We start from the raw sequence: 20,770 nt of genomic DNA, 5'->3' as shown, positions 1-20,770 counted from the left end.
GCGAGGGTCACACAGTGAACGGACGGGTGCCCGAAGTCACGCCAAGGTCATGGGACAGCTCCAGAGCTCACGAGCCTTTCCAAAGGCCACCTGGCCTCCCTGAGGCTACAAAGGCTGCTCCTGAAATCTGGCCTTGCTCTCTGGGCCCGCACACGCAAGTCCCGCCTCCCTGCTACTCCGTGGCGTGCTTTCTGCTTTTCTCGCTTTCTCTCTCCTTGCTTTAGTGCCGTGTCTTGCCAGTTCTCTTGGCTATTTCCGCACGAGGATGACAGTACGCATGCACGGGAGAATCCGCCCAGGTCTCCCTTTTGCGAAGAAATTGTGTCCTGACCCCCTCTGCCCGCAACCTTCTCCCTGAGTGCTCTAACGAGTCGCAGTGGCAGTGACACGGGACCTCAGCCTCTGCCAGCACTGCTGGTGCAGAGAGGAAGGCTGCCAGATGTGGGGCCAGAGGTGCAATAGTCCTCTGCCACTGTGACGCCAACAGCCGCGTGCCAAGGAGAGAGGGGGAAGAGCTGGTGGGCAGCCTCCTGGGGCGCTGGGGGCCGCCGCACCAGCTCTAGACGGGCAGTCCCGCCATGTATGCGTGAACACTCCCTGGGGTTCTGCTGCCTGCTGACAAACCCGCTGCAGCCGACGCGGAGCATCTTCCACCTTACCTGGCGCTGCCGTCTGCTCCCCAGCGCCGCGGCGCAAGCGTGCACTCCCCGCAGCGGCGCAAGAGGGCCCTGTCGTCTCGCAGCCTTGCCCAGGCTTGCTGTTTTGATTAGGATCAAGTTCTGCTGGGACGGAAACTCAAAATAACAGGGGCTTAAACACAGTAGACCTGTATTCTCTCCTAGTAAACGACGTCTGGGAGGAGGTCGTCCAGCCTCCATGTGACAGCCCTGCTGCCCAGGGTCCTCAGAGAGGAGCCTCCCTCCCACCTGTCACACTCAGAGGGCCCCAGAGGTGGCATCCGCATTCCGGGCAGCAGGCAGCAGGGTGGAGGGGGGAAAGTAGTGAGGAGAGGGCGTGTCCCCATGTATGTCGTCAGACCAATCCCAACCCCTTGCGTGTTGACACTCTCTTGTCGTTGGCTCAGCAGCTCCTAAGGAAGGTTCTGGAAGCACTTCCCCTCCTGAGCCAGAGCTTGAGCCACGTGGCCACACCTTGCTGGAATGGGGGCTGCAAAATACGCTTTGTCCTGTGGGGTCATTGTCCAGGTGAAGGTTTTGTAACCCTGGAACAGACAGAGAATGAATATCAAAGGACACCCCAAGTCTCTGCCAACCTAATGGGTGTTCTCTTATCTTTAACTCGAATTTCCCTGAATTCTAACAAAGAGGAGGGAGCATGCCGTCCGCTTCTCAGCACTGTGGTCACTCAGGCCCCTACAAAACACTTTGTAAACTCTAATGTACTTTGCAAAAATAAGGAAGGACACGTAGAAAAAGCACGTCAATGTTTATTGAGTACTTTTTACATGCATTGTTTTGTGTAACTTTCACACCAACTCTAAGAGATGTGCCGGCTGTTTCGTTTTCGTGCGTGTCCCACCCCCTTCATTCTCCATCCGTCCCCACCCTGTTCTGCACCCTGGAGTCTGACCTGTAAGGACCATATCCCTGCCCTGGGGAATCGGAAGAGCAGAAGGAGATAGGCCAAGGCAGGGGTGTGCTGGTGAATGGTTTATAGCCTGCTCTCAGGGAAAAGCCTGATTTGTCGTGGCGTTTACCAATTTCTGTGTGGTGTGAATACTTCTGTCGTGGTGTATTTCAAGCTAATACTATTGCTGAACATGGGGTTGGGAAGAGACATGCTCAATAGGCTCCTATACACCACTGGGGCAAAGTACTGGTCTCCCAGGCTCTGTCCCTCCCAGGCCCCAATTTGGAAGGGGCTGTGTTGGGCAGCCCCTCCCCCACAGCCGCACTCTGGATGTGAACAGGTCCCTCTCCCTGCGGCTTTGGCCTAGGGGTGGACGAGATGCCCCACGCTTGCTGGTCCCAGGGAGCTGTACCATCTTCTGTCAGTTCTGTGACCCTGCCCACATCCCTAGAGGACACCTTTCGTTAAAGTCTCTTCTGTCGAGGAGTGTGCCATCGGTTTCCCTGCTGGGACACTGACTGATACTGAAGCAGATGTTCGTAACGGTCTCCACCCACAGATGAGGAAACTGAGTCTCAGTGAAGTGACTGGCACACAAGCACATAGCTCATTTATGGCAGAGCCCAAATGTACCAAGGCCAAGTTCAATGGCAGCATCAGACAGAGGTCATTCCGTTGCATTTCCTTGACCCTGTTAAGTTATTGGACAGTGACTTCACAAGAGAATTCCTTTCAAATCCCTTTCCTTAATCTGCATCAAACAGGGCCCATGTAAATGCCTATCACCTAGCCACGTCCCTCACCCAGGTGAGCTCCAGTAGACCAGGGCCAAATGACTGACACCACGTGTCACTCCGGTGGCCATCAGTGGAAGCAAAGCAGAACAGCCCCACACAGGTGAAGGTGACGGGCCAGGGATGTGTTCTGCTGCTCCTGTGGCCTGAGACTAAAGGTAGAGTCAGTAAGGAGAAAGGAAGCCGAAGGCTCAGAACTTAAAAACCTAAAAACAGTGCCATTTCCAACATGATATTTTACGTGCATTCGCTTTGTCTCCACCAATGGAGCAGAAAATCTTTTAGAATCGAAATCCCATTTTAAAATATATTTTGCATCTCCTCTATATTTAGTCTCATGCTCTTTTAAACAAGGTACATGATCGTTGGTTAAAGCATATTCCAATTTTTCCCCTTTGAACGATTTGTTAAACATTCTAACAAATTTGTCCAAGAAAATCAAAACTGAATAAAGAAAACCCGGCCAGGAAAAATGAAATTGCATTTTCCTTCAGCTAGGATTTCACAGTCACAAGCCAGGTTAGGGCTGTTTGTTATTGATGTTATTGTTTTCAGAGGTTTGGATGACTGGGCTGCACTTTTCAACCCACCATTCTGACACCGGGTCCTGCAGCACTCGGAGCACCCAAACCGCCAGGGCTGAGAACGTCAGCCAAGCTCCGTCCTGCCCCTGCCTTGGCACACGTGGGCCCTGCGAGGGGTGCCGTGGTTCAAACGGCCTGCGAGGGAGTGTCTACGAAGGCCACGCTGAGCACGTGGTGGGATCCGAATCACTCATTCTACAAATATCATTGCACGTCCACCATGCACCAGCACTGAGGCAATGACCAAAAACCAGCTCTTCATACATAGCAAATCATGAATTTAGCGACACATCCAAGGGCCAGCACCCCCAATAATCGATTAACCAAAAATTATTTTCACTGAACTATCTACAGCATTTATAGCAAATTATTTTGCCTAATGCATTTTTTGACATGACAGTTTTTATATGCACTTTGAATTCTCAATCTTTTACATCCGAAGCGTTAAGAATTTTATGAAAATTAGATGCACCTATGTCTCCCATGTATTAATATTGCCAGTGAAGTACACCATTGCTTGTTTTATTGATGATTTTCTGTCTTTTGCAAAGAGAAAGTGGGAGGATTATAGGGAGTTTGAAAGAATGTTTTCACGTGTGAGTCTACACATGCCCACCCCATGAGTGTACCCACAAACGCTCAGATCCTGCCCATGCGGGCATGTTATGGTTTGTCAGTTTGTCTTCCACCAAATGAAAGTTTTCATATTTATGTCCACAAATCCTGGGCAATTAAACATGCATTTGGGGAAGGTCAATGTATTTGTATGTAAAATGTTGACTACCAGAGAAATTCTCAGCCATTTGAATTATAAAGCATGTTTTTGTTTCACCCTGCAAGGGTGAGTCTGGATTCTTTCTGCAAATAGCAGCCAAATCGAGGTGACCCAATTGTAATTATTTATTATGAAACATGATTCATGTGGCACTGAAGGAAACTGCAGTGGATGCACAGCACATTTGCATGCCAGCTTAAAAAGTACTCAGGCATCTATAACATGGAGCACACTTTTGTTTTACTCTATGTTACAAACTATCTGGAAAATTAACTGCATCCCTCTCCCTCATTCTCAAGAAGACAACTCCTGGATCAAGACAAGAAAGACTAGTTGGAAAACAAAAAGGATAAGTTGACCAACTGGAAAGTTTATTAAATTCAAAGGTAGAAACTCATTGTAACATTTACAAAAGTTCTTGACTCTGCTGATCTGCACGACATCCCAAATTCAAATGTCACAGGACTTTGTTATTGTAATGACTAAATTTTTCATGTCCTTGTGGAACATGAATTTAAATTGCTATGAATTGGCCGGGCGCGGTGGCTCACGCCTGTAATCCTAGCACTCTGGGAGGCCGAGGCAGATCGCTCAAGGTCGGGAGTTCGAAACCAGCCTGAGCAAGAGGGAGACCCCGTCTCTACTAAAAATAGAAAGAAATTAATTGGACAGCTAAAAATATATAGAAAAAAAATTAGCCAGACATGGTGGCGCGTGCCTATAGTCCCAGCTACTTGGGAGGCTGAGGCAGTAGGATCACTTAAGCCCAGGAGTTTGAGGTTGCTGTGAGCTAGGCTGACGCCACGGCACTGTAGCCCAGGCAAAAGAGGAAGACTCTGACTCAAAAAATAAATAAATAAATAAATAAAAATAAATGGCTATGAATTTTCAAATTGTTTCTAAAAAAGCTTTTGGTTCATTGATAACTTGGAGAACTGGTCACTCCAAGAAATATTGCAACCTAGCAAGGTGTACTGGATACAGTGACAGACACGGTAAATAAAGTTGCCGTCCCCACGAAGCTGTCTGGTGGAGGAGATGGGCATTATTGCACAAATACTTGGTTATGATTGTGAGAGTCACAGAGTGCTTCCCGAGCATATGACGGTGGAAACAAAATGAATCTGGAAGGTGATGAAGAATGCAGAATGAGCCTTGGGAAGAGGAGGCAGCATCGCAGGCAGATGGACGGCCTGTTGGAGCCCTGATGCTGGGAGGAGCTTGGCTCACTCAAGAAACTGAAAGGAGGCCAGGGGGGCGTCTTGCCACGGAGAAGGGCACGGGTCGGAGCCGGGGCTGGAGGGAAGGGCAGGCAGGCAGGGCACCCGGGCAGTGCCCAGAGCGGTGGACAGGCACCTTGCCCTCTGTGACCTTGACCAGCTGGCAATGTCAGTAGGAGGCAGAGAGGCAGGGAACAGGCAACATAAAACAAAAAACGGTTGAGAGCTTTGGCCTTTTTGAGAAAAAGCACCGAAGAAATATGACTCACCCTAAAATGCAGCAGGCATGTTGAGTGTTTTTGTTCTTTCTCTAAATTCCAGAAAAGACAGGTGGAAATATTTAGTTTGATTCCGGTTTCTCCACTTGTTGGGATTTTTATTCCTGTTTCCACTTCTGTGTTTCAGTGTTTGTTGAGATCCACACGAAGACTTCTACGCTATTGTTTTCACCCCCTGGAAAGACAGCTGCTTTTGTCCTCTCGCAGTTTGAGCAGGCTAGTCCCCGAAAACACAGAATAAAAGACAGCAGTAATTACACGTGTGGTTCAAAACGAACAGCACTAAAATGGAAAATGCCAGCCTCCAGGATCATCAAGCAAAACGGCAAAATAAATATCTATTTTTCAGCTGAAGGGAAAATGAACAGTGTCTTAGAACATGACAGAAAGTTGATCTCTACCCCACACGGGGAGAGATGCCGGGAGGCAGAGTCCCCAAACGAAGGAGAGTTCTGTAGGCCTTTTAAAAAGCTCCCTTATCCTCTTATTTTGTACTATAAAACATAATGGAGATTTCATCAACTTGGCAGGAAATTGCAAGCTAATAAAAGAGCCTTGTTACAAAGATAATAAGAAGACAAAGTTGTAAAAGACAGACTTGGGCTGAGTTCTGGCTTTCGGCTTCACTTTCTCCAACTCTGCAGGGACCCAGGGTTCATCAACTCAGTTAATCATGTGACAGCCATCAGGACAATTTGTCCTTTCCCGCTCTTGCTCTTTCTTCACATTCCAGGGAACTTTCACCCCTCCATGTGCCTCGAAAAGGCAAACGGGAAATATGCACAGCACCAAGTCTTACCACGTTGCCTCCCTCACACGAGCCCCTGCCTGCTTAGTCAACGACGCCCTGATGGACAGCCGACTGGGCGCGGCATCAAATCCCGTCTAGATGCGTCCCTCTGCTCAAGGGATGACTGGCTTGTTCTTTGTGGCCTTTGGCCTCCACCCTGACGTGCAATGCATATTGCCACCAAAACATCAGCTGTCTTTTTTCCCCCTGCTAATGTCCCTTTGTAATGTTTGCCTTGGCTATGAGGCAGGGGACCCTCCCGCTAGGGCCTTGCTGCTCCAGTTGTGGTCCCTGGACCAGTGGCGTCAGCATCGCCTTGGAGAAGTGACAGAATCTACTCGAAATGCAGAATCTCAGGCTTCTCCTTAGAGCTACCAAAGCAGAATCTGCATTTTAACAGGATTCCCCGGGCGATTCCTGCGCTCGTTAGAGTTTGAGAAGCACCTCCTTAGAGAATGCAGAGGCATGCCCTGGCCACGTCTGTTTTCAACACTTCCTCAGTTCTTCCAAGGAGAGGACAGTGGGTCGAGGGTGCCTCTGGGCGCGTCTGACCTAGCACCTGCAGGTCAGCCTCGTTGCCTCCTGCCACCGTTAGTCGGACAGTGGTCACTGTACTGCTGGGCTTTTAAAGATCCGCAAGCCAAAGTGGGAGGCTAAAGGAGTGAGTTTGAGTCACGTTTACCTAGAAGGCTTTCCCTCAGGAGCTCCAGACCTTTCTAGACTGTACCACGCCCACCTTCCGGTGCGCCTGATGTGGAAGGAGGGAAGCGGATCGTGTCTTCCCCTGGAGGATCCTGAGACACATGCTGTTTCTTTGCACAGTTACGTAAACACGCTGCAGTGTGGTTGTCTTAATGTGTTATTTAGATTGCTGCCCCATTGATTCGACTGTGGCTCAGCACACGAGAGTAAACCGAATCCGTGGCTTTGCCACGCCACGGTCCAGTCGTTTTGACTGCACAAGAATGACCACATAAGGGCTGTGCGCCTAATTAAGCACTCAGTCAATAACCCACTCCCTCTGGACTGAGTCATTTGCTCTGCCCATCGCGGAAACGAGATCAAGCTGGGCACTGAGTGTGGGTAATTCATGCAGGAAGAACTCATTTAAGGTGAGGGTGGATTGATTGGAATTGGTTATTGCGCATGGGAGAGAGGGGGCTCTGCCTCCCCAGGTGATTCCAGTGTCCCTTGACAAACAGCAGGGCAAGGTCTGTGTCCAGCCACCGGGAGCACAAGCGCTCTCGGGCACCGTGTGGTGCCAGCGTCTCAAGGAGGCGTTTACCTCACCGTGGTGGGCTCAGAGATTTGGGGACAGACTCTGTCGTTGGTATGCACACAGCTCGAGGCTGTATGATTTTTTTTTTTTTAAAGTCATTTGATGCGTCTAATTGTTCTGCGGTGAGATAAGAACACTCCATTTTATCTGAAGTCACAAGACAGCTTATTGACTGCACTGTCTTACTGGTACAGCACATAATAGCATTGTTAGGGGAAATGTCAGCAGAGGCACTGAAGGGTGGAAAAACACGAAATCAAATTTCTCACATGACAATAGCTCGGATATTTGCTGGGCTTTCGCTTCCCCCAGTAGTGGCTGAGGATTTTCTTTTCAGGCTGATTCGATCAGCCACGGTAAGGCGTGTGTCCAGCCAACCTCGCCAGCATCTACGCATTTCACAGGTCCTCCTCCTCCTCCTCCTCCTCCTCCTCCTCCTCCTCCCCGGAGGGGGCTGCCTGCCCTTCCCCACACGTTGCCAGTCTCTTCGCAGAGAAACCATTTCCGCAACATCCCGAGCATCCTAAGACTTCATATTGTATTCTTTCATCAGCCATCTGCTAGGGTAGATGCATCCATAAAGACATCTTCCTTCGCCGGCATAATTAAGAGATTCTCTCGCTTTGAACGTTGTGTTACATTTACATTCAAAGTTATTTTGCTGTCTTTGCCCTTGCCCTCAAGGAATTGTGGGAATTCAAGTTAATAGGCTTTTAATGGTTCTGTGATAACTGTGATTATAAACTGTGAATCAGATCGAGGGAGCATCCAAGTTCAGCCGCATTTCATGCAAAGGCACCACTGTTGCTTTTGATGCTCTGTGGAGATTTGGTTTTCAGTGTTCAGACACCGCCATCCTTAAAAAAAAAAAAAAAAATTAAAGGCACCTCATTTCATTTGCTTTGCAATTGCTTTGATAACAATTTTAAAGCTTTTAACTACACATTCTCCTTTTGATATGTTAGTGGTATTTAGAAACACATCCTGTTTCTAAAAATTAAATTTCAAAGTCTACAATTGTGTTTCCTGCTTCCTTTTAGAGAGGAAGACGCCGGGTTTATTTAAAACACATGCAACATGTTGGACACACACACACACACACACACACCCTCTGCCTTCCACCTTTCACTGCCAAATATTTAGAAATACATTTTTACTGTGTTTTCTGAACATGTAATTACTGCTTTGAGGCTAGTTAATGAAAACATACTTTTCTTTGAAACATGTTGGCATTCCTAAATGAGCCTGTCCTTGTGAGTCCATAGATGAATCGATTTGAGCCTCCTTGAAAAAAGAGGCATTCTGATCATTGCTGCAGATGTCTCAAGAAAGCCTGCCAAGCTGGGGCTGGAAACACAGCCTTAAAATAGTAGGCACGTAATTGCGCCACCAGCCAATTAGGGCCCTGAGAGCAAATAAGCTCTCATCCCATTGGCCAGAACAGCTATGACTTTTGCGTGGCCGGCCCAGGGACATTCCAGCAAGCATCTTCCCCTTTGTTGCTGGCATCTGAAAGGTTACAGTGAACGACAGGCCCTCAATTTTAAGAAACTGCCTTGCTGAAACACCTTAGCTCCCTGCCCAGGAAAATACCTGTGGTCATCCTTGGACACCAGGCCATCGTCTAGGCAAAATAATTCCTGTGATCGGAATGCGTAGTTCCCAATGGCAACGCCCTTGCTGACGTTGGCCCTCAGAGAGAAGGTCTTGCTCTCAGGTGAGGGCAGTCCTCACCTACAGGCCCTCCGCTGGGGGGCTGTCCAGCGGGAAACTGAGTAATCGAGCAACAGACATATGCCGCCTTCTTGAATAAGCACCATCTAAAGTTGGAGACTGCATTCGCCTCCATTTTAAGAGACATTTGAACCAAAGGCAGTGGGCAGGATCAGACCCTTAAAGACCAGATCGTCTGTAAGGAACAAAGAGCCGCTGTAGCAGGAAGTCTCACCTACAAAGGTTGGCTCTCGCCTTAGGCACTGTTCAGTGGTGCTGCCAGGCCTGGCGTCAGGACCAAGAATTAAGAAATTGCCATTGGCAGCAAAGAGTAATTGGGCAGCAATGGCTCCAAAAAGCCTTAAAAATATCCATATTTTATGATCCAGCAATTCTGCTTCTGAGAATTTACCCCAAGAAAATATCCATGTATTTGCACAAAGATTTCTTCCTAAGCATGCTCATTATAGCATTTGTTAGGGAAATAAATTGAAACATAATATACAGTAGTCCTCGCCTTATCCGACAAGGATACGTTCCAAGACGGCCAGTGATGCCTGAGTCTGCGGATAGCACCGAACCCTATACAGGTGATCCTGACTTGGGATTTTTCAACTTCATTTAACACACTTCTTGACTTGTGATGGTGTTTGGCTTATGGTATCTTTCAACTTACCATGCGTTTATCAGGATGTAACTTCAAGGTTACATAAGTCGAGGAATTTCTGTATATACTGTTTTTTCCTTTACATACATATCTGAGATAAAGTTTAATTTATAAATTAGGCATAGTAACAGATTAACAACAATAAGAATAAAATAGAACAATTAACAATAACAATATACTGTAATAAAAGTTATGTGACTGTGGTTTTCCTTTCTCCTTTCTCTGTGTCTCTAAAAATATTGTGATATTTTTGGCACCACAGTTGACCTTAGGTAACTGGAACCAAAGAAAGCAAAACTGAGGGTAAGGGAAGACTACTGTAAATGCAATGGAAGCCAAAGTAGTCATGAAAAATCTACAAGAATGACACAGAAAAATATTTATTGTTCAATAAAAAAGAAAGGTAAGGTGTTGTAGGGGCTCATGCCTGTAATCCCAATACTTTGGGAGGCTGAGGCAGGAGGATTGCTTGAGGACAGGAGCTCAAGACCAGCCTGGGCAACATAGTGAGACCCCATCTCTTAAAAACAAAAAAGTTAGCTGAGAGTGGTGGTGCTCAGCTAGAGTACTCGCTACCCAGGAGGCTGAGGCAGGCAGCTCACTTGAGCCCAGTAGTGAGCTGTGAGCTATGATCACACCACTGCACGCCAGCCTGGGCATCACACACACACACACACACACACACACACACACACACATAAAGGTAAATGTGTACATAGAATGAAAGAATAATCCTGTTTTTGTAAAAATTTTTACATGTGTTTATGGAAAAAATGACAGGTTACACAAACATTTAGAATCATTTTTTTCCCCAAATGTTCATAATGAACGTATATTGCTATTGTGATCAAAAACAAAATTTAAAGATTTTTTTTTAAAAGACGACATGACAAACCAAGTAATGTATGATCAATGATAAGATCTTGCAATGTCTTGCAGAGGTCCAAGACCCAGACCAGGAGAAGGACGTGAAAATTAACCCGCATGGTACAGAGGATCAGTGTTGGTCTAGTGAGAGCAGAGATCAGACCGGCTGTGGTCAAATCATGGATTTACACGTCTTCCAGAAAGTGTTTCACAGGCAATCCTCCAAATTATGTCAGGTGCCACAGCACATAAGAGAGAGGTGGTCCCTACTCTCAGGGCTTTGCAGCCTGACTGAGGACTTGTCACGGAAGGGTTGTCATTCAACCCTGCGGCAGGCAGAGAAGTTCTCCTGTCAGCGCCTGTGGAATCCACTTTAATAAGCCTGCATTACGGAAAGCGAAGCATATAAAGCTTAAAGTCTGCTGGGACATGACACTTGGCCTTACCCCAGACTCTTAAGAGGGAAGCTTGCAGTCAAACAATGAGGAGTAATAAAGCTCCAAGTTCCAGTAAAATCCCTGATAAGATCTTTAAGCAGGAAGGCCAGGACCTGCTAAAATGTCTTTATGGGTTCCTCTAAACACAGTCGTGAAATTTGCAAAGCTTCCACCCTCAGGAATCAAGCACACCCTCTTGTCTTGAGTGTGGCTCCTTCTTGTTGACAAGACCTGCTTGTTCATTACCCACCTGCCCAGTTTCTTCCTCTGGGGTCTGACAGGCAGGGTAAGGAAGTCGTGTTGAAAACTTAAAAAAAAAAAAAAAAAATGGCAAAAGCCCCACCAAATTCACTTTCATTAAATAAAGTTGATAGGTTCTATATTGAATGTATTCCCTTACTAACCCCCCATATCAATATCAGTCATATGAGGTTGTATTTTTTTTCCGTTAAAAATAAGCATTTTCATCCTGCATCTTTGCTGATCATATTTTCTGGATTTCAGTGCCCTTGCACTTTTTGGGCTGAAAAAATCGCCAACCTCTGTTCTAACCCAATCTCCAGTGGAGTAAAACAATTTAAAACACACATCCAATATTATTTGTGGTCTGTTCTCGAAGTCATAGTTGAAAACAAAAGCCCCTGGATGCCAATCCTCACTATTTCCTCACTAAGTTTTCGGGAAAACATACCAACACTTAAAAAGTCAGCAGCAAAAGCCCTGGGAGAGCCAGCGAGGGATGCTCCGGGAGGTAGGGCGCAGGCTTTGGTGGCAGCCAGCCTGGTTTTGCACCCTGGCACTGCTGCTTATTGATGTGCCATTTTAAGCAAGTAACTTAACCCCCTGGTGCACCAGTTTTCTTATCTGTAAAGTGGACATAATCGTAGTGCTTACATGGGAACACAGGGGTGGCTGGGACAGAAGGAGAACGGGCAGGGCCGAGCTGGGGACCTGCTTCAGCTCGGAGGTTCGGAAGCCTGTCCTGCCGTCAGGGCTTTGAGACAGCAAAGGAGGCTGTGGCATAGGCACATCCAAGGAGCCTGCCAGGAAGGCCCTAATTCCCACCATGGGCCTCCCCACTGACTCTCGACGGCCCCGACCTCGGTGGAGTCTGCCTCTCGCGTTGTCTGCTCTGCTCAGACACAGGGTCCCTGCAGCTGTGCTGGCCGCAGTCCTTATGGCTTGGGGGCAGGGGCTGCAGCCGGGTGCACGTGGCTGGGGTGAAGGGGAGGAGGGGTGCCATGGAGAAGGGGACCCAGGTACTAAATCAGGAGCCTGGAAGGCTCCAAGGCAAATACGGACACTTTACTTCAAATACGGAAGCTTTGCTGCAGTCTCAATTCAGGTCTTCCCAGGAAAATCACAAGCAGTGACAAGCTCTTTAATGCGGGTTCCAGCTACAGGCCAAAGATCAAACGTCGCTGAACCAGAGTGAGGAAAGGAATGACAGCCAAACGTCTTCTTTCTCCGCACTCAGGCTGTCATCAGCTCTCCACAAGGTCGCCACAGCACCAAGGACAGTCCAGACACCTCCTGGCTCTCCCCGGTAATGGACGGAAGTAATGGTGCAGATAATCTGGCCAAATGGTGGGTAATCCAAAAGCCATTTCTGTTGGCCTTGGGAGAAGAGTCTGTGCTCGCTCTGAGGGCGGGTGTGAGCGAGCCCCCCGCCAGGCCGGTGTGGGCAGTGAGGTCTGGGCACGGCCAGCTGCACTCAGGGGACGGCCACACCCGCCGGCAGCAGCAGGGGCTGGGAGCCCTGCCGGGCAGCAGGCCCAGAAGAGGGCGACCCAGGAAGGAAAGGGTGTGGCGGTTCTCCCTCTGTCCTCCTGCCTCTGTCCATCCTCACCCTCCTCGCCCTGCCCGCACGGCTGGCCCTGCTGCCGCGTGGCCCAGGCTCCTTCGCCCTCTGGCTTTCACGTGGGTGTGAGCCACAGGAGACGGGGCCAGAGGAAGGAGAGAAAAGCTGGGCTATTTCCTCCCTGCCTCCTCCCTGCCCTGGCAGCCGGTGCTGTCTGTCTGTGTACTAGGCTCCACGTCCCTCCGCCTCCCGCCTGACCCCAGCTCCCCTGGGTCCCTGGAGCACCGTTCCCCCCCTTGTCCCTTCAGCCCCAGGGGTGGTGAGAGAGCCTTGCCATCATGGGGTTCCTTAACCCGAGCCTTTCCTTGTTCATAAACCAGCTGGCAAGCTCTAATTCCCACCTGCTGCTGACAGAGAGAGGGTGGAGAGGGCACGGGCACAGTCGGGGCCGGGGCCTGGGAAGTCGAGGCAGATGGGTAGCTTGGCCCGGCTCAGGGACAGCCCCTCACCAGGTCTTACACACCCAAGCCCCACACGCCATAAAGGGCATCAGGGACATCCCTCCTGGGTCTCTATCCAGTGTTGGAAGCTGAAATTTCTCTTCTCCAGAGCTTCCTTCTCCAGTCTCATTCTCTCGAGACTAGGGTTGTGACTTCGTCAGCAGACCCCTTTGTCAATCACTGGCTTTAATGAATGATCTCGACCCTGATCGTATTTTCTAGAATCGTGACTCACATTCTTCCTCCTTCGTCTGCTTGACGCTCTGGATCTCTGTTGTTCAGAGCCACGGCTGCTCCGACTTTGCTTCCATAACAATCTATTGGATTGTTCTTCTGCTGATGGACAATTCAGTTGCTTTGGATAGTTCTTACATCGAGCTGTTTTCCAGAGTTTCCTACTCCTGTGGCAGTGCCGTCTGTCCAGTTCCACACCCCAAAGACGTAGGCGTCACCCTCGTGCCGTCCTCTGCTCCACGCCCATAACCCAAGCCCTCCCTAAGTCCCGGCTTGCCGCGTCTCTCTGCCCCCGCGTCTGACGCTCTGGCGTAAATCACCACTGTTTCCCTTCCGGACAACTGCCTCCTCCCTGGACTCCCTGCGTCTACACCGCCCTCTCCACCCAAGCCATTCTGCACCCCGTGGTCTTTGAAAAACATGAATCAGAGCATCACGTCTTAAAATCCCTTCGGTCGGCCGGGCGCTGTGGCTCACGCCTGTAATCCTAGCTCTTGGGAGGCCGAGGCGGGCGGATTGCTCAAGGTCAGGAGTTCAAAACCAGCCTGAGCGAGACCCCGTCTCTACTATAAATAGAAAGAAATTAATTGGCCAACTGATATATATATAAAAAAAATTAGCCGGGCATGGTGGCGCATGCCTGTAGTCCCAGCTACCCGGGAGGCTGAGGCAGAAGGATCACTGGAGCCCAGGAGTTTGAGGTTGCTGTGAGCTAGGCTGACGCCACGGCACTCACTCTAGCCCGGGCAACAAAGTGAGACTCTGTCTCAAAAAAAAAAAAAAATCCCTTCGGTGGCCTCCACGGTACTGAGCACAGGCAGTCTGTGGTGTGGCGTGTGGATGACCATGCGTTGGTGCACACTGCTCTGGGCCCCGCCTTTGTCTCTGGCTGCATCTCACGCCATCATCCTGCGCTCCCTGCTGAGCCACCCTCCCTGCCACCATGTGGCCTTTCTACGTTTCCTTGCCCTGAATGCTTTACCCATGCTCTAGACTCCACCCTGCCTCTTGGTCCTTCAGATCCCAAATACCACTTCCTCGGAGAATCTGGAGCTCCTCTAGACTAAGTCAGGGCCCCTCGAAAAGGTAAAAACCTGAACCTTTTGTAAATCACCTATCACCACTTGCAATGTGACATGCATCCATATTTCCCCTCCGGACAGTTAGTCCATACACCCAGAAGCCATCCCTGGTCTTCACTCATCATCACATCTTCAGCACCTGGTGTGTGCCAGTGCCCAATAGTCTTGAATGAATGATTTTTTTTTTTGCCTATTAAAAATATGCTACAGAGAAATTTCATGGCAAATTGACCACTTGCTTCTATTCCCTCTCTTTCTGGAAACCCTCCACCAAAAGTCTTTTGAAGTTGGAGAACCAGAAGAACAAAGAAAACCAAAGAGGAGGCCATGATGAAAGATAAGTTGCAGCGCATGTTTGGAACATGAAAAGCGGGTGGGGAACAGGAGCTGATGCAGCCAACAGCGGCAGCCACGTCCCAGGTGCCAACGGGCAGTTAACCGGGTGGTACACAGAGCCGGGAAACCAACCCGGAGACACCAAGGCCAGGGGCGGTGGGGACGGGCAGGCAGGGCCGAAACGGAGGGTGGCTGAAAATCTGCGTGCAGAGGGGTTACGCCCTTGCCCCCTTCCCGCCCTGTGCAGCCGGGCTGCTGCTTCCCTTCTCAACTCTAACAACACTGGCAAGAGAGAGGAGGCTTATCCTCTGGAGAAAACGAACCTAAGGGTCTCCATGGGTGAGAAGATGAGTCACGGAGATGAGGAAGAACAGCTAAGTTGACCTGTCCACAGCTGGGGAGAAAAGCCTTCAGGAACAGGGAGGCAGATACTGATAGCTGGGAAGTGGCCGGAGCATACAGAATGGTCTCAGGATATGGGCAGGGCAGGGACAGTGTCCCTCATAATAAACAATGTGACCATGGGAGCTCGTCCATCCTGGATCAGAAAAAGAAGGCAGCTATAAAGGATGCCTTGAGACCATTTGGGGAAATTAGAATACGGACTTTTGTTGTAGCAGTGTTAAATATCTTGCTGTGAGAATAGAACTGTGGAAATGTAGGAGAATGTCCTTCTTCTGTAAGTGTGTAGTATTCAGAGGTTCATTGTTCTTTTATTTAGTTTTTTTATGTAGGTTTGAAATATTTCCAAATAAAATAGAACAAAAAAAGAATCGGGCCAGGCGCAATAGTTCACATCTGTAATCCTAGCCTTCTGGGAGGCCAAAGTAGGAGGATCACTTGAGCTCAGGAGTTCAAGACCAGTTTAAATGAGACATTCCCCCCCCCGCCCCCCGTGTCTAGTAAAAATAGAAAAAAATTAGCTGGGTGTGTTGGTATGTGACTGTAGTCCCAGCTACTTGGGAGGCTGAGGCAGGAGGATCGCTTGAGCCCAGAAATTTAAGGTGGCTGTGAGCTAGGCTGACGCCACTGTTCTCTAGCCAGGGGCAACAGATTGAAACTCTGTCTCCAAATAAAGAAAAGAAAGAAAGAAATCAGAGTAGCATAAGATATCTCTACTACAGCAACACTGAAAACTAAAACCAAGAATAAGGCTGCCATACAGGATATTGAGTAAAAATGATTTTTGGTCCAGAATTCTATTCCCAGCTATACTATCTACCAAATAGTGAAGATAGAAGAAATATTTTTAGCACATGCATGACCTTAAAAGATTTATCTCTTGTGTACTTTTTAAAGGAAGTGATTGAAAGATGTGCTTAGAATAACGAAGATGAGATGCAGGAAACAGCAGGAGCAAGAAAAGAAGTCTCAGCATGAGGGAAGAAAGGAGCCCCAGGGGTGGCACAAGGGAACCACCCACTCCAGATTGGAGCAGGAGGACACTGGGCTTCTGGAAAAGAAAAGAAATAGAAGAAAACAAGATAAAATAAAAAGGAATTCTTGTGTCTGATCAAAGGGAGCATGTTACTGGTAAACATGCAGCAGAGCATTACCAAAAACATAACAATGATGCCTAGAAAACCCCACAAATATAAAACTGATGCCTTTGTTAACACCAGGAAAGAAGTAGTCAAGAAAAGAGACATGAGTCTAGAGCACGTCTAACTCAGCAGTTAACCATATCTGTGTAGTTATAATAGAGAAAGCACTGGTGCTTTAACCAAAGCTATGTAGGGGCAGGGATGGGAGTGTGTGTGCAGAAGGGTAGGAAATTGATTACGATTAAGTCCTCGTCTGTCTAATTTACCATGTCTGGAAGTCAAAAGATAATGTAAGAACTGATGTGTCCAGGAAGAGCTGCCCCAAAAGAATTGAAAACAAGGACTTGAACAGATGTCTGTACACCCATGTGAACATGGGTAGCAGCCTTACTCACAATAGCCCAGGGCGGAAGAAACCCAAATGTCCGTGGATGGAATGGATGGATAAAACAAAATGTTGCACATACAAACAATAGAATTTTATCCAGCCTTAAGAAAGAATGAAATTCTGTACAACACGGATGAACCTGGGCAATATTTTATGCTAAATGAAATAAGCCAGTCTCAAAAGGACACATATTGTATGATTCCACTTACAGGAGATACCTAGAATAGATAAATTCATAGATGCAAAAAGTAGAATGGTGGTTGCCAGGGGCTGGGGTGAGAGGGGCATGGAGAGTTATTGTTTAATGGGGATAGAGTTTCTCTTCGGGAAGATGAAAAAGTTCTGGCAGTGGATGGCAGTGAGGACTGTGTGACATTGCGGGTGTACTTAATGTTACTGAATTGCACCCTTAAAATGGTTTAAAAGTAGCTGTGTAAGGATAACGTTTGAAGTCGTGTCTATCTCTGTATAGGTGGTGACTATTAGGAGAAGCAGCCAAGAGGCCTTGTGAGCGCCACCAGGAAGTGACACAGGGAGCCTGGAGGGGCATGAGAGAAGGCTGCTTTTCAGAATAATCCCTTTAGTGCTATTTTACTTTTAAAAGTATATAGTTACCATTAATATGGTGCTTACTGCGTGCCAGGTACTCTTCAGCTGCGTTACGTACACGCCCACCTGATGCTCATATCGACACCGTGATTGTGCAGAGGTGCCTATGGTGGCCTGCATTTTGCAGAGAAGGAAACGGAGATGCACCGTAGTAAAGGCTCTGTCTCAGGCAGGATGCCCAGAGTCCTTGCTCTTAATCATCCCACTTTGCTGCCTCTCATGCACATATATTACTGAGATAGAAGCAAAAAAATTAATTTTAAAAACATGCTGCAGTGAATATCCTCGTATATGGGTGTGTGCTTGTGTGAGGATGTCAGACTCCTAGAAGTGAAATAACCCAATTTTTATAAAAGACGAAATATGGCATTTGATTCATCACGTGGGCATAAAAACTATGAGAAGAACACCGACACTAGCATTATGCTTATGTTATCATGGAACTGAAGCACAGAAACAAATGGCTTCTCTTTGTAGTCATAATTTTTAACAGATCTCCCAATTTTTCTAGCCGCTGTAATTTCTCCTCTCGCTTCTGTAACAATGAGCGTCAGAATGGTACCTGTGGAATAAAACATAAGAAAAATGAGCATTGATTGAGAGGGTAAATCTAGCTTCCTTTAGAAAGAGAGAAAAAATAATTTTGCAGTTGAGAAAACATGTTGAAATATTATTTTTACAATGAAAACAGTTACATCACAATTTTAAATTGCATTTCCATTTGAAATGGAGTCAATTTGCACCACCTACTGGAATATACAGCTCTATATAGCCAGGGGTTTAAAATTGTAAAACCACTCTTAAGAACTTAGAGTTATATTTCTAGTTATCTTTAAGAGACCAGCCCCTTTGACATGTTGAAAACACCAAACACTAATTTACTTTAGGGACCATTTTCTAAAACAAACTCTGTTTAGAAGCCAAATTTAATCATCTAGCTAAACTAACAAATTGTACAACTGCTTATAAAAATAAAGTGATTAAGCCAAATACATCAACCAAAGAGATAAAAATGTAAATTAGAAACAAAACTGAAATCAATACACATTATCAGTTGCTAAATCACTATTAAAAAACAGAATTCAAGCAGACAACTGGAAAATGACAGGAAACATAAGCAAACAGGATAATAAACAGAACATAACTCAACATTAATTAAAAAAGAATTCACCCAATGAAAATTTGATAGTGTTTACATCCACAGTAATAATCATTGCCACGGCTTAATTACAGCCTGAACATCAATACGCAAAGTATTCACATGCAGGCTCTTTGACATTTTAAAGGAAACCCCAACAAAATTTTTCATTTTTCAAGACAATCTATTCCAAGCAATAAATTTCTGAATATATAGCAGCAACATTTATTATTACATAATTGACAGGAATTCATAAAAAATTACCTCCACAATATCTGCTGTTCTAGATGAAATTGCTTTAGAATAGAAGCCTAAATACGTTACATTTTAATTTCTTGAAACCTATTATAGCATTTCACTTATTTTATGGGTATTTTGTCTGAAAATTGATTTTATTTTTATACGTCAACTAAATTGCATGTCAACTAAATTAACTGAAGCATAAAATATGCTGGCAAGATATATTTACAAATGCACACCACAAAATGGTGTGCAAGTAACAAGAATCTGATTTAAACTCACAGGCACGGGAAGACCCGCGCAAGGGTGACCAACCCATCCATAACCCTCCTTGTTGTTGCAGGTGATTTGTGTATGACAAGCCTGTTTACAGTGACAAATGTCATATGCAAGGTTGCTAGAAGGTTTTATTTTCTCACTTTAGTTCGCTGCTCAGGTGATTTCATTTTTAAAGTTCTCATCTGCACTGGAAGGCTTGGGGTGCTTGATTTCCGCCAGGGGAGCAGGCAGCCTTTCCCAGGTGTCACCCCATGGCTTACTCACCAGCTCCACGGAGAGGACTCCCACACTTCTTAAATCTGCAGCCCCAGCCTCTTTTCACGGCTTGACCAGTATACCCTCCCGCCTGCTTGACGCCCACTCAGATGTCCCCAAGGCCCCTCAAACCCATATTTCCCTCAGACCTCATCATCTCTCAGTGCTCCCAGCTCATCCATCCATTCGTCCAACCAGGTATGCACGGCACCTACTTTCCCTCTCAGTCCTGATCCAATCTGTCCCCAAAGTCCTGGCCATCTGATTTTCTAAATCTCCCTGAAGCCAGCCCGGCCTCACTCCACCTCCTCTACTACCCCACTGTTCCAAAGAATGATCAGGTTTAGGCTGGACTGATTCAGCAGTCTGGACCCTCATTGACCCCGATTACATGAGTCCTGGCTGAAAGCCTTTCCCTGTGGATGGACTCAATTTCTTAGCAAGACCACGGAGGCCCCTCCTGGTCTGGCGCCCACCTGCCTGTCCAGCCCACCACACACCCAAGCTCCTGGCCGCGCCAGCCCAGCCTGGCCTTTGTCTCTTGGTGCCGCACCTGGCTGTGCTTTCCGCCATGGCTAGGACTTTGCACACGCTTTTCTCTATGCCTGGAATTCTCTCCTGCCCCCCTTTTTTGCATAGTTACCTCCTCCTGACTTTCCTAACGGGGTCAATTACAGTTTGTTTAATTGTTTCTACGGGGTGGCTGTTATGAAGGCATATCTATCAAGGAAGGAGGATAGAACAGATTTTATGTAATAATCAGCTCACCCTATGAAAACTTGAAGTATTTAAACATGAGTCTCCTGTGAATGTTAGCACAGGGCTCGTTTCACATGTATCTGCGAATGAACTTCCAGTCTTCGCTTGATACGGAGATGATTCCCTGTGCCCCTTCTGAAATCTGAGTTCAAAGGAGAATGGGTTCTTAAAGTCAATGGAAATCGAAGTAGGATTGTCCAAACTCATTGATAAGCATAAAGAGTTTGAGGGCGGGGGAGGTGGAGAGCGGTGGTAACTAGTGAAGTCATTTCCAGTGGAAAATACGTTCCAAAATCACCCTATGACACCTAAACGCTAAATATCATGTTCTTTGGGTAGTGGGACAATGAATTTTCTTGCTTTTTCACATTTCGCCACAGTTTGAATTTTCTTTAATGCATGTGCTTACATTTGTAACAAAAACCTTCAAAAAATCAAGTGACTCCCGTTTCATTTGCAGAACATGAACGTTTTGCCAAAGTTCGCCACCTCCTTTGTCGTCTCTCCCGTGAAAACCTCGCTGGGAAGTTTCTCTCCGCGTGTTTGCTTCGCTGGCGGAGGCAAAAGCAGTAGCATGCCTTCACAGCACGGTGGGAAAGGGCTGTGGCTTA

This window comes from Microcebus murinus, chromosome 14 (genome assembly GCF_040939455.1).
Source record: "Microcebus murinus isolate Inina chromosome 14, M.murinus_Inina_mat1.0, whole genome shotgun sequence".
Classification (NCBI taxonomy): domain Eukaryota; kingdom Metazoa; phylum Chordata; class Mammalia; order Primates; family Cheirogaleidae; genus Microcebus; species Microcebus murinus.
The sequence above is the reverse complement of the archived record's forward strand: the minus strand, read 5'-3'. Positions refer to the sequence as shown.